The following is a 10,435-nucleotide window of genomic DNA, read 5'->3' as shown; positions in this document are numbered from 1 at the left end:
TCACTATGAACAAAGCTAGTGGAGGTGATGGAATTCCAGTTGAGCTATCCCAAATCCTGAAAGATGATGCTGTGAAAGTGCTGCACTCAATATGCCAGCAAATTTGGAAAACTCAGCAGTGGCCACAGGACTGGAAAAGGTCAGTTTTCATTCCAATCCCAAAGAAAGGCAATGCCAAAGAATGCTCAAACTACTGTACAATTCACTCATCTCACATGCTAGTAAAGTAATGCTCAAAATTCTCCAAGCCAGGCTTCAGCAATATGTGGACTGTGAACTTCCTGATGTTCAAGCTGGTTTTAGAAAAGGCAGAGGAAACAGATATCAAATTGCCAACATCCGCTGGATCATGGAAAAAGCAAGAGAGTTCCAGAAAAACATCTATTTCTGCTTTACTGACTATGCCAAAGCCTTTGACTGTGTGGATCACAATAAACTGTGGAAAATTCTGAAAGAGATGGGAATACCAGACCACCTGACCTGCCTCTTGAGAAACCTATATGCAGGTCAGGAAGCAACAGTTAGAACTGGACATGGAACAACAGACTGGTTCCAAATAGGAAAAGGAGTACGTCAAGGCTGTATATGGTCACCCTGTTTATTTAACTTCTATGCAGAGTACATCATGAGAAACGCTGGGCTGGAAGAAACACAAGCTGGAATCAAGATTGCCGGGAGAAATATCAATAACCTCAGATATGCAGATGACACCACCCTTATGGCAGAAAGTGAAGAGGAACTCAAAAGCTTCTTGATGAAAGTGAAAGTGAAAAAGTTGGCTTAAAGCTCAACATTCAGAAAACAAAGATCATGGCATCTAGTCTCATCACTTCATGGGAAATAGACGGGGAAACAGTGGAAACAGTGTCAGACTTTATTTTTTTGGGCTCCAAAATCACTACAGATGGTGATTGCAGCCATGAAATTAAAAGATGCTTACTTCTTGGAAGGGAAGTTATGACCAACCTAGATAGCATATTCAAAAGCAGAGACATTACTTTGCCAACAAAGGTTCGTCTAGTCAAGGCTATGGTTTTTCCTGTGGTCATGTATGGATGTGAGAGTTGGACTGTGAAGAAGGCTGAGCACCGAAGAATTGATGCTTTTGAACTGTGGAGTTAGAGAAGACTCTTGAGAGTCCCTTGGACTGCAAGGAGATCCAACCAGTCCATTCTGAAGGAGATCAGCCCTGGGATTTCTTTGGAAGGAATGATGCTAAAGCTGAAACTCCAGTACTTTGGCCACCTCATGTGAAGAGTTGACTCATTGGAAAAGACTCTGATGCTGGGAGGGATTGGGGGCAAGAGGAGAAGAGGACAACAGAGGATGAGATGGCTGGGTGGCATCACTGACTCGATGGACGTGAGTCTGGGTGAACTCTGGGAGTTGGTGATGGACAGGGAGGCTGGTGTGCTCTGATTCATGGGGTTGCAAAGAAATGGACATGACTGAGCGATTGATCTGATCTGATCTGATCTGATTTTCCACGAAGTGATGAAACCAGATGCCATGATCTTAGTTTTTTGAATGTTGAGTTCCATGCAGTTTTTTCACTCTCCTCTTCCATCCTCACCAAGAGGCTCTTTAATTCCTCTTCACTTTCTTCATTAGAGTGGTATCATTTGCATATCAGAGGTTGTTGATATTTCTCCCAGCAATCTTGATTTCAGATTGTGATTCATCCAGCCCAGCATTTCTCATGATGTACTCTGCATATAAGTTAAGTAAACTGGGTGACAATATGCAGCCTTGACGTACTCCTTTCCCAATTTTGAACCAGTCCATATTCTATGTCCAGTTCTAGCTTTTGCTTTCTGACTTGCATACAGGTTTCTCAGGAGACAGGTAAGGTGGAATGGTACTCCCATTTACCTAAGAATTTTCTACACTATGTTGTGATCCATATAGTCAAAGGCTTCAGCATAGTCAATGAAACAGAAGTAGATGTTTTTCTGGAATTCCTTTGCTTTCTCCATGATTCAACAAATGTTTCCAATTTGGTCTGCGGTTCCTCTGCCTTTTCTAAATCCAACTTGTACATCTGGGAATTTTTGGTTCACATACTGCTGAAACCTAGCTTAAAGGATTTTGAACATCATCTTGCTAACATGTGAAATGAGCACAATTCATAGATGAATTTTAAATATAAGAGGGAGAATTTAAAACATGAGAAAATAAAATGAACAGCCCTATGATCAGTTATTGAAATCAACCAAAATCTCTAAAACAAAGGATAGGGAAAGGGGACAAGGCCTGGCTCCTTGTCTAGCCTTGTGACTGGCACTGTGCTTATTCAAGAGAGGCAACTTGAAGTCAATTGGATGCCCCTTGGGAGTAGAGGGCTTTGCAATCAAAACTTAGGTCAGGCAATTGTTTTAAATAGAAGAATAAAACAACATTCAGATCTCTATGGTCTTCTCTTGTGGCTCAGCTGGTAAAGAATTGGCCTGCAACATGGTAAATTTCAAGCTGGATTTCGAAAAGGCAGAGGTACCAGAGCTCAAATTGCCAACATCTATTGGATCATTGAAAAAGCAAGAGAGTTCCAGAAAAACATCTACTTCTTCTTTGTTGACTATGCCAAAGCCTTCAAATTTGTGAATCACAACAAACTGTGGAAAAGTCTTCAAGAGATGTGAATACCAGACCACCTGACCTGCCTATTGAAAAATCTGTATGCAGGTGAGGAAACAACAGTTAGAACTGGATGTGGAACAACAGACTGGTTCCAAATAGGAAAAGGAACGCATCAAGGCTGTATATTGTCACCCTGTTTATTTGACTTATATGCAGAGTACATCATGAGAAATGCTGGACTGGATGAAGCACAAGCTGGAATCAAGATTGCTGGAGAAATATCAATAACCTCAGATATGCAGATGACACCACACTAATGACAGAAAGCAAAGAAGAACTAAAAAGTCTCCTGATGAAAGTGAAAGAGGAGAGTGAAAAAGTTGGCTTAAAACTCAACATTCAGAAAACTAAGATCATGGCATCTGGTCCCATTACTTCATGGCAAATAGATGGGAAAACAGTGGAAGCAATGAGAGACTTTACTTTTTAGGGTTCCAAAATCACTGCAGATGGTGACTGCAGCCATGAAATTAAAAGACGCTTGCATCTTGGAAGAAAAGTTATGACCAACCTAGACAACAATATTAAAAAGCAGAGACATTACTTTGCCAACTAAGGTCCATCTAGTCAAAGCTATGGTTTTTCCAGTAGTCATGTGTGGATGTGAGAGTTGGACTATAAAGAAAACTGAGCACAGAAGAATTGATGCTTTTGGACTGTGGTATTGGAGAAGACTCTTGGGAGTCCCTTGGATTGAAAGGAGATCCAACCAGTCCTTCCTAAGGGAAATCAATCTTAAATATTCATTGGAAGGACTGATGCTGAAGCTGAAGCTCTAATACTTTGGCTACCTGACGCAAAGAACTGACTCACTGGAAAAGACCCTGATGCTGGGAAAGATTGAAGGTGGGAGGAAAAGGGGATGACAGAGGATGAGATGGTTAGATGTCATCACCAATTCAATGGACATGAGTTTGAGTAAACTCTGGGAGTTGGTGATGGACAGGGTGGTTGGCGTGCTGCAGTTCATGGGGTTGCAAAGAGTCGGACGTGAGCGGCTGAACTTAACTAAGCTTAACTCCAGTGCAGCTGACCTGGGTTCAATCTCTTGGCTGGGAAGATCCCCTGGAGAAGGGAAAGGCTACCCACTCCAGTATTCTGGCCTGGAAAATTCCATGGACTCTCTATGGACTGTCCGTGGTGTCCCAAAGAGTTGGACACGACTGAGCGAATTTCACTTTCGCTCACTTTCAGATCTACATACAAAAAGCTAAAGACTACACATGATGGAGAGTGCCCAAAGTCCATTTATGAACCAGAAGTGGGAAATTATGATGTGGTTAGAGAATCAAGAGTTAACAACAGAATAGATGTGGAACTTTGATGAAACAGATAGGAAATAGAATGAGAGAAGCCCTAGGAATTTACCTTATTACACCTAGAAATAGCTTTTGAGGCCAGAAAATCAATCATAATTAGGTTTGCTGTCTATTTTTAAAGGTCAGCATCAGGGAAAATGGATCTGTTCACATTCTTTGACACTTCTAGTCCACTGGCCTGCTTCTAATATTTGACAGGCCCAGGACTAAAACAAATAGAGGCCCACAGAAAAGATGTTTAAATGTTTGAAAGCTGTATAGCAAACCACTAAAGTGTTAAATAAAATGTGTTCTGCCTATTGCACAGTATACTTTCATAACAAAAAACAAAAAAATATGTAAAGCTGATGATTTTATAAGGTGAAAAATAGGCAAGATACAAATTTTAATTGAATTTAATTTTTATTGTGCTGCTCTAGGTATTTTGTTAATGAATTACAATGTTTAAATGAGTAATAAACAATGGCACCCATGATTTATAAATTACTTCCCCCCCACCCCTCTTTTTTTCTTGACTAGTCATGGTTTTATAGTAGATGGACTGCCCTGGTGGCTCAGTTGTTAAAGAATCTGCCTGCCAGTGAAGCAGGTGTGGATTCCATCCCTGGGTCAGGAAGATTCCCTGGAGAAGGGAATGGAAACCTACTCCAGTATTCTTGCCTGGAGAATTCCATGGAGCAGCCTGGCAGGCTATAATCCATGGGGTCGCAAAAAGTCGGACATGATAGAGCGATTAACATACACTTATTTTGTTTTTACTTGCCTGATCATGGTTTTATTATAGACAGTTTTAGTTACTTATATTCTTTTGACAGTGGTGATATAACAGAATTCAACTTTTTTCAAGTACATAAACTTTGAATATAAATATAAAAATATAAATCAATGTGAATGTAAAGAATATAATGATTTCATGTATTTTTAAGTGAATCTCTTCTCAAATATCCAAACTTTTCTATTGAATGTACAAGTAAATACAATTTATAATGAACACATATATATTTTAAAATTCATTTAAATAATTATAAATTAAGTCTTTTAAGGAATATTTTATTAATTCTTATTGGTATTCTTAAAAGTATTTGGTAAATACTTGTAGCAAAATGGTACTCACAATTCTAGTATCCAATATCCAATATCATTGCCAAGGTAAAGAATCAATGTCAGTCTTTCTTTATGTTATGTGATGTATATAAATGTCATAAATATACATATAGTCAGTCCTTCAATCTGTGTAAGTTCTACATCAGTGGCTGCAACCAAATCAGATCAAAAATACTTTTCAAAAAGCTTTCAGAAAGTTTCACAAAGCAGAACTTGAATTTGCTGCATGTTGGTGGCCTTTTATACAGCATTTATATTGTATTCGGTAATATAAGTAATCTAGAATTGCTTTGGGCTTCCCTGGTAGCTCAGTGGTAAAGAATCTGCCTGCAATGCAGGAGACCTGGGTTCGATCCCTGGGTTGGGAAGATCCCCTGGATGAGGGCATGGCAGCCCATTCCAGTATTCTTGCCTGGAGAATTCCATGGATAGAGTATAACTTTCTTCTGATTGGTTGGTGGTGAGGTAACAAGATAGTGTTCCAGCAATCTCATCATCTGTCTGCTTCCCACCAGCCTGGAGCCCATATGCTTGTGCTCAGCTTAAAGTTACTGTCTTCCACCTGAGTGAGACTCTAGGTCCTGCAGAAGAACTCAGAGATATGTATTAGATTACTATGCACAACCCCTGGGGAGTAACTGGGACCTTGCACTATTGTTTCTAGACTGCTTTTCCTCGTTCCTGCATTCCTTCACCTCTTTATTTAACTGAATCTGCCCTTCAGAACTCAGGGAAGGTCTAGAAGACTGAAGCTCTTTTTGTACAAACAAGAAATGGGGGACACAGAAAGATTTTTGTACCCCAGAGAGCTTCAAGGGTCCTGCTTGGTTTCATTTCTAGGCCACCTCACAACTATTGTAAAGCTTCTGCTAATTCTCGGGTATCTTTGAAACTGTGAATTGGAATACAAATGAAAGGAAGAAAATGGAGGATTTGTGCCTTGTAAGAGGAAAAATTTGTCAGGGTTTTCCCTCCTGTCTAAGACCTTCTAATATTCAAATCCTCTCTGCATTTTGTTCAGGGGCACAGAAAAGGAGATAAGCAAGCACTTTTCTTGGCCTGGATGGTGTGAGTCAATGCCATGATCTTAAGTGTCAGGGTCACATTGTGTCAGCTTTGAGCATCAGATCCTAGTGACATGAGTAAGCATTTTGTAATAATTTAATTTGGTTCTTTGTGATGCATATCCTCTAAAGCATGGAGTTCTGGGTAGGGCCTTTTATGTGAATTTAAGGGTCCTAGTGCCAGTTAAGAAGATTGTATCTATTTCAAATCACTAACAAGGGGGCTAGGCTAGAGGTGCAGGCATAGAAAGAGAAAATAAGTTATCCAAAGTTGATAACACTTCCACTTTGTATGTAGGTCAAAAGAACCCTTAATATGTTGATAAAGGTTAATGTAATGAGGTTTTAATTTGTAGTCTTATTTTCTTATTTTTCCTTCATGGTCATGACCAAGTCTGTTGGCAGAACATTTTTGTTTCTGTGTTTTAAGTGCTTTTGTAAAGATAAAAGTTCACCTGCACTGATGAAATTTTGCTGGGCTCCTGAGATGGCAAGAGAAATGGGTAGAAGGGGATTATCTTTGAGAACTTCAAAGGGTAGGGAGGATTATAGGTGTTGGCGGTTTCTACAAAAGGTATTCATTTATCTCCTGTTTTGTTGTATCACACACAGATGACAGTAAGATTTTGGAAAGGATGGCTTCCTAGTGTACCTGTTACCCTGAGACAGGATTCATATCTTCAGAAAAAGGCCCAAATATGGCACAGAAAAAAAAAAAAAATCAGCAAGTTCAAGAGTTCAGTAGACAGGGATATCAATATCTCAATAGTAATCAGCAGACTAACCAGAGAAGAGACTTTTCTGAATGTTCTGCTCTGTATAAGGGGAAAGCAGTAAGGAGAGTAATAATACTGATATTGTTACAAAGTCCAAGCTCATACAGCTTGCCACTCAATGGGCCAATAAATAGAGACAAGAGAGGCTGAGACAGGAATAGCAACTTTATTCGGAAAGTTAGCAAACCAGGGAGTTGGCGAACCAGCACCCCAAAGAACCATCTTCCCCATTAGAATTCAGTCTTCTTTTGTACTAAAACGGGAGGGAATGTGACTGGTTGTTGCACACTTCTTGGTTGTAATGCTTTGTTCTTAGGGCTGTCTACATAGTCTGGTCATGATGTTTCTATAAACCTTCAACAAGAAAAATGTTATTTTCTTGTTATTTAACTTTTAATCTCTAAAGAAATGGGAAGTATTATGGCTTTAAAGTTCAAGTCTGGGAGGCAGAGCCATGAGAAAGGGCTATATGTATATTTCAGGCTAAGAGAAATATTCTTTTACTTATTGAAGAGACAAAGGTGCAGAGTCAGCATGACTAAGCACAGGCAACAGAGCAATAGACCTGGATTCAGGTTTATTCTTCTCTGTTGCCATATTGACTTTTCTGCTTAAAGGAAAATTTAATTTTATTTATTAAGAAATGAAGAAATATGATGTTGCATGCCTACTTAAATTGGTGTTACAAATTAATTATCACTGCATGTCATCATTTTTGTTCAGCTCTACATATTTTATATTTGAATATTTATCACAGTCATCTAGATACTTGGCATCAAGAAACATTTCAACAGTATTTAACACTCTGGACACCAATACTGAATCTTAATTTTACCATACTGTTGCAATTAAATTACCCATATGAATGGACATTATTTTTATCTGTATTTGATGGTTATATAGTTTGGAAAAACATGGTTTCTATAAAAAATATATACCTTCATCTGGGGGTTGTATTATCTGAAGATTCACTTTTAAAGATTTTATTTCCTGTCCTTTCAAGGCTATATTTTAAAAATACAAATTATTCTTTAAAAGGTAACAAAGTCATTACCATATTAACAGTAAATTTTAGATTTTGGAAAGAATCTGCAGTGTCATTATTGCTGGCTAAAATCTTGGCCTTCTCTGCCCATCAAAGTCAAATGAAAAATATAGAGACAGAGTTTGGAGGAAATGCAAAGATGGCTTTAATTCTCAGCCTGCAAGAGGAGAACACAGTAGGTTTCTGCCTTAAGAATTTGCCTCTCCTCCATGAGGAATCTAGGGGTGTATATAAAATGAGGCACACAGGAGTCAGTGATGAGGAGCAAAGGAATTAGGGTCTTGATTTCTTCCTCTTGGCATTGTTTCAAAGATAGTCATAGGTGTCAGTAACCTGGTAATGGAGTCCGACAGTTCCGTGGCTGTCTGGCCTGCCTTTCTTTCTGATGTGTAACTAGAGGGGGAAGGGTATTGTAAGGCCAAATACCAGATGTGGATGTATTTAGGATAGAGTCAACAGAAAATTGGTGTGAAGCATAGCTCCTGTTGAGTTATGGGACAGAGAAATAAACTTGGTTACAAACATTCAGAGTTAGGGGGGCAGAAAAGAAAATTTAGTTAGAGACATGCAGAGCTAGGAGCAGTTAAAGTAAAAAAGCTAAGAATGTTCATGCCTGCTCACTGTTCTCTTTATCTACTTTGTTCTCTGGAAAGGGAAAGAAAACAAACTCATTCCTTTTTTTTTTTTTCCTTTTCACTGTAACATCATGAAGATAGTGGGCTTTCTGGGAGCAGAAGGGAAATAGAGCACACAAAGCTGCAAAATGCTATGAGTTAAGGGGCTGATGATTTTATCTGAGTTCAGGCTTGCATCTATAGCTTCAGTTTAGCAAGGTTTCCAATAACTTTAGCAACTCCAAAGACACAAGAAAATTGATAACAATGGCAGAGCTCTACAATCTTTTAAAATCTTCACTAGTACAGTCAACCAGAAAAATTTTAGCCCAGTCTGAGGTAACATTCTTTGGATTAAATGAAAGTTTCTTCCGCTCCCCTCTCTGCACACTAATCATTGTCTCCATCTCTCTCCCCATCCCTGTGCTCAGAGAGGCTATGTATGGGGGACCATAGCACTTGATACAGATGTTATTAGTCTCAAGTGTCAAAGTAAAGAAAAACATGTGACAGGAGAGTTGTGAATTTAAGTAATCAAGGTCTTACTGAAGACTATAGCTTTTGAGACAGTCACTCAGTAGCCCTGAGTAAACTACTCTTAGGAGGTAGGGGAGAAGACAGTATGCATGTGATTTGGGGCTAGGGGGTGCTGGGAAATTCATGTAGTCAAGCATACAGTTTAGCTAAAGATTACTTCTAATAATAAGGAACAGATATCTCAAGTTAATAATTTTAGTGCTGTTCTATGAATGGGATGTTGCAAGAATCTGGGGTCATTGAAATTCTTCCTGAGGTATGCATTTTAACTTTCTAGAGTCCATTTATTGAAAACAGAGAATGTTTCATCTTGGTTTTCATCCTAAATTTCCCTCAGGGTGCACTGTCAGTGGGTGACTATAGTGGTTTGTGATTTAACCCTTGTATACCTGGTTGATGAGGGACACTCTTTGTTCTTTTTATTTCCACACATGGTTGACATTTTTGACTTAGCCAGATTCATGCCTGTTTGGAAATGTGTATAAGGTCAAACCAGTGGGGCATATGTGAGAAGAAATGATTTGCATAAAAATATAATGTTTGCAAATAAAAGTTCTTTTGACATATACCATGTTGACTTACTTTTTCAAATAGGAGAGAATCTCAGTCATGATATTCCTAGACACTGTTTGTAAATATAAATTATTTACCTTTTTTGGATTACTGTGAGATCAGTATTGGTTTCTTGAAATGTCAAAAGGCTGACCTCAAAATATTATTGATTGAATATTGCTTCAGATTGGCAGGCATGCTTTCTTTTTCTTTCATGCTAATGTCCTTAGGATCACTTTCAAAGTGACAAATTATGAGACTATAGTTAAAATAGTCAGATGTTTGCCATTTGGTTAAGCTTCAATCACCAATATGATATCAATCAAGCATTATACCTTATATGAATCAAAGGTTATATATGGTTTTCTATGTTTTCAAAGTGTTTTCCCATATCTTTTCTCATTTTATCTTTCCTCTGACCTATGAAGTCAATGTGGAAGGTGTTGGTGAGGAAGAAATTTTCCTCTACTCTTCTAGATTTTTCTGGGTGGTCAAATAATTAAATTGACATAAGACAGATTAACAGGAGATAATCAAACAAAAGTTAATAATATAGTTACATGAAGAGACCCAGGAAAACTGAGTAACTCATAGAAATTGCCAAAATACTCACCTTAAATACCATCTTCAAGACAAAAGAGGATGTTGGGAGTAGTAGTTTGGGACTTCAAAGGAGAAGAAGGCAATTTCCATGGAGGTGCAAAAGCAAATATTTGGTAAGCTAGGCCATCAGAGACCATAGACAGAAAAGAATCTTAATAGACTTGCTAGTTTCCTCTATGTCTAC

The sequence above is a fragment of the Bison bison genome, unplaced genomic scaffold (assembly GCF_000754665.1).
Source record: "Bison bison bison isolate TAMUID 2011002044 unplaced genomic scaffold, Bison_UMD1.0 scf7180017864273, whole genome shotgun sequence".
In the NCBI taxonomy this organism is placed as follows: Eukaryota; Metazoa; Chordata; class Mammalia; order Artiodactyla; family Bovidae; genus Bison; species Bison bison.
This window is presented reverse-complemented; position numbering follows the sequence as displayed.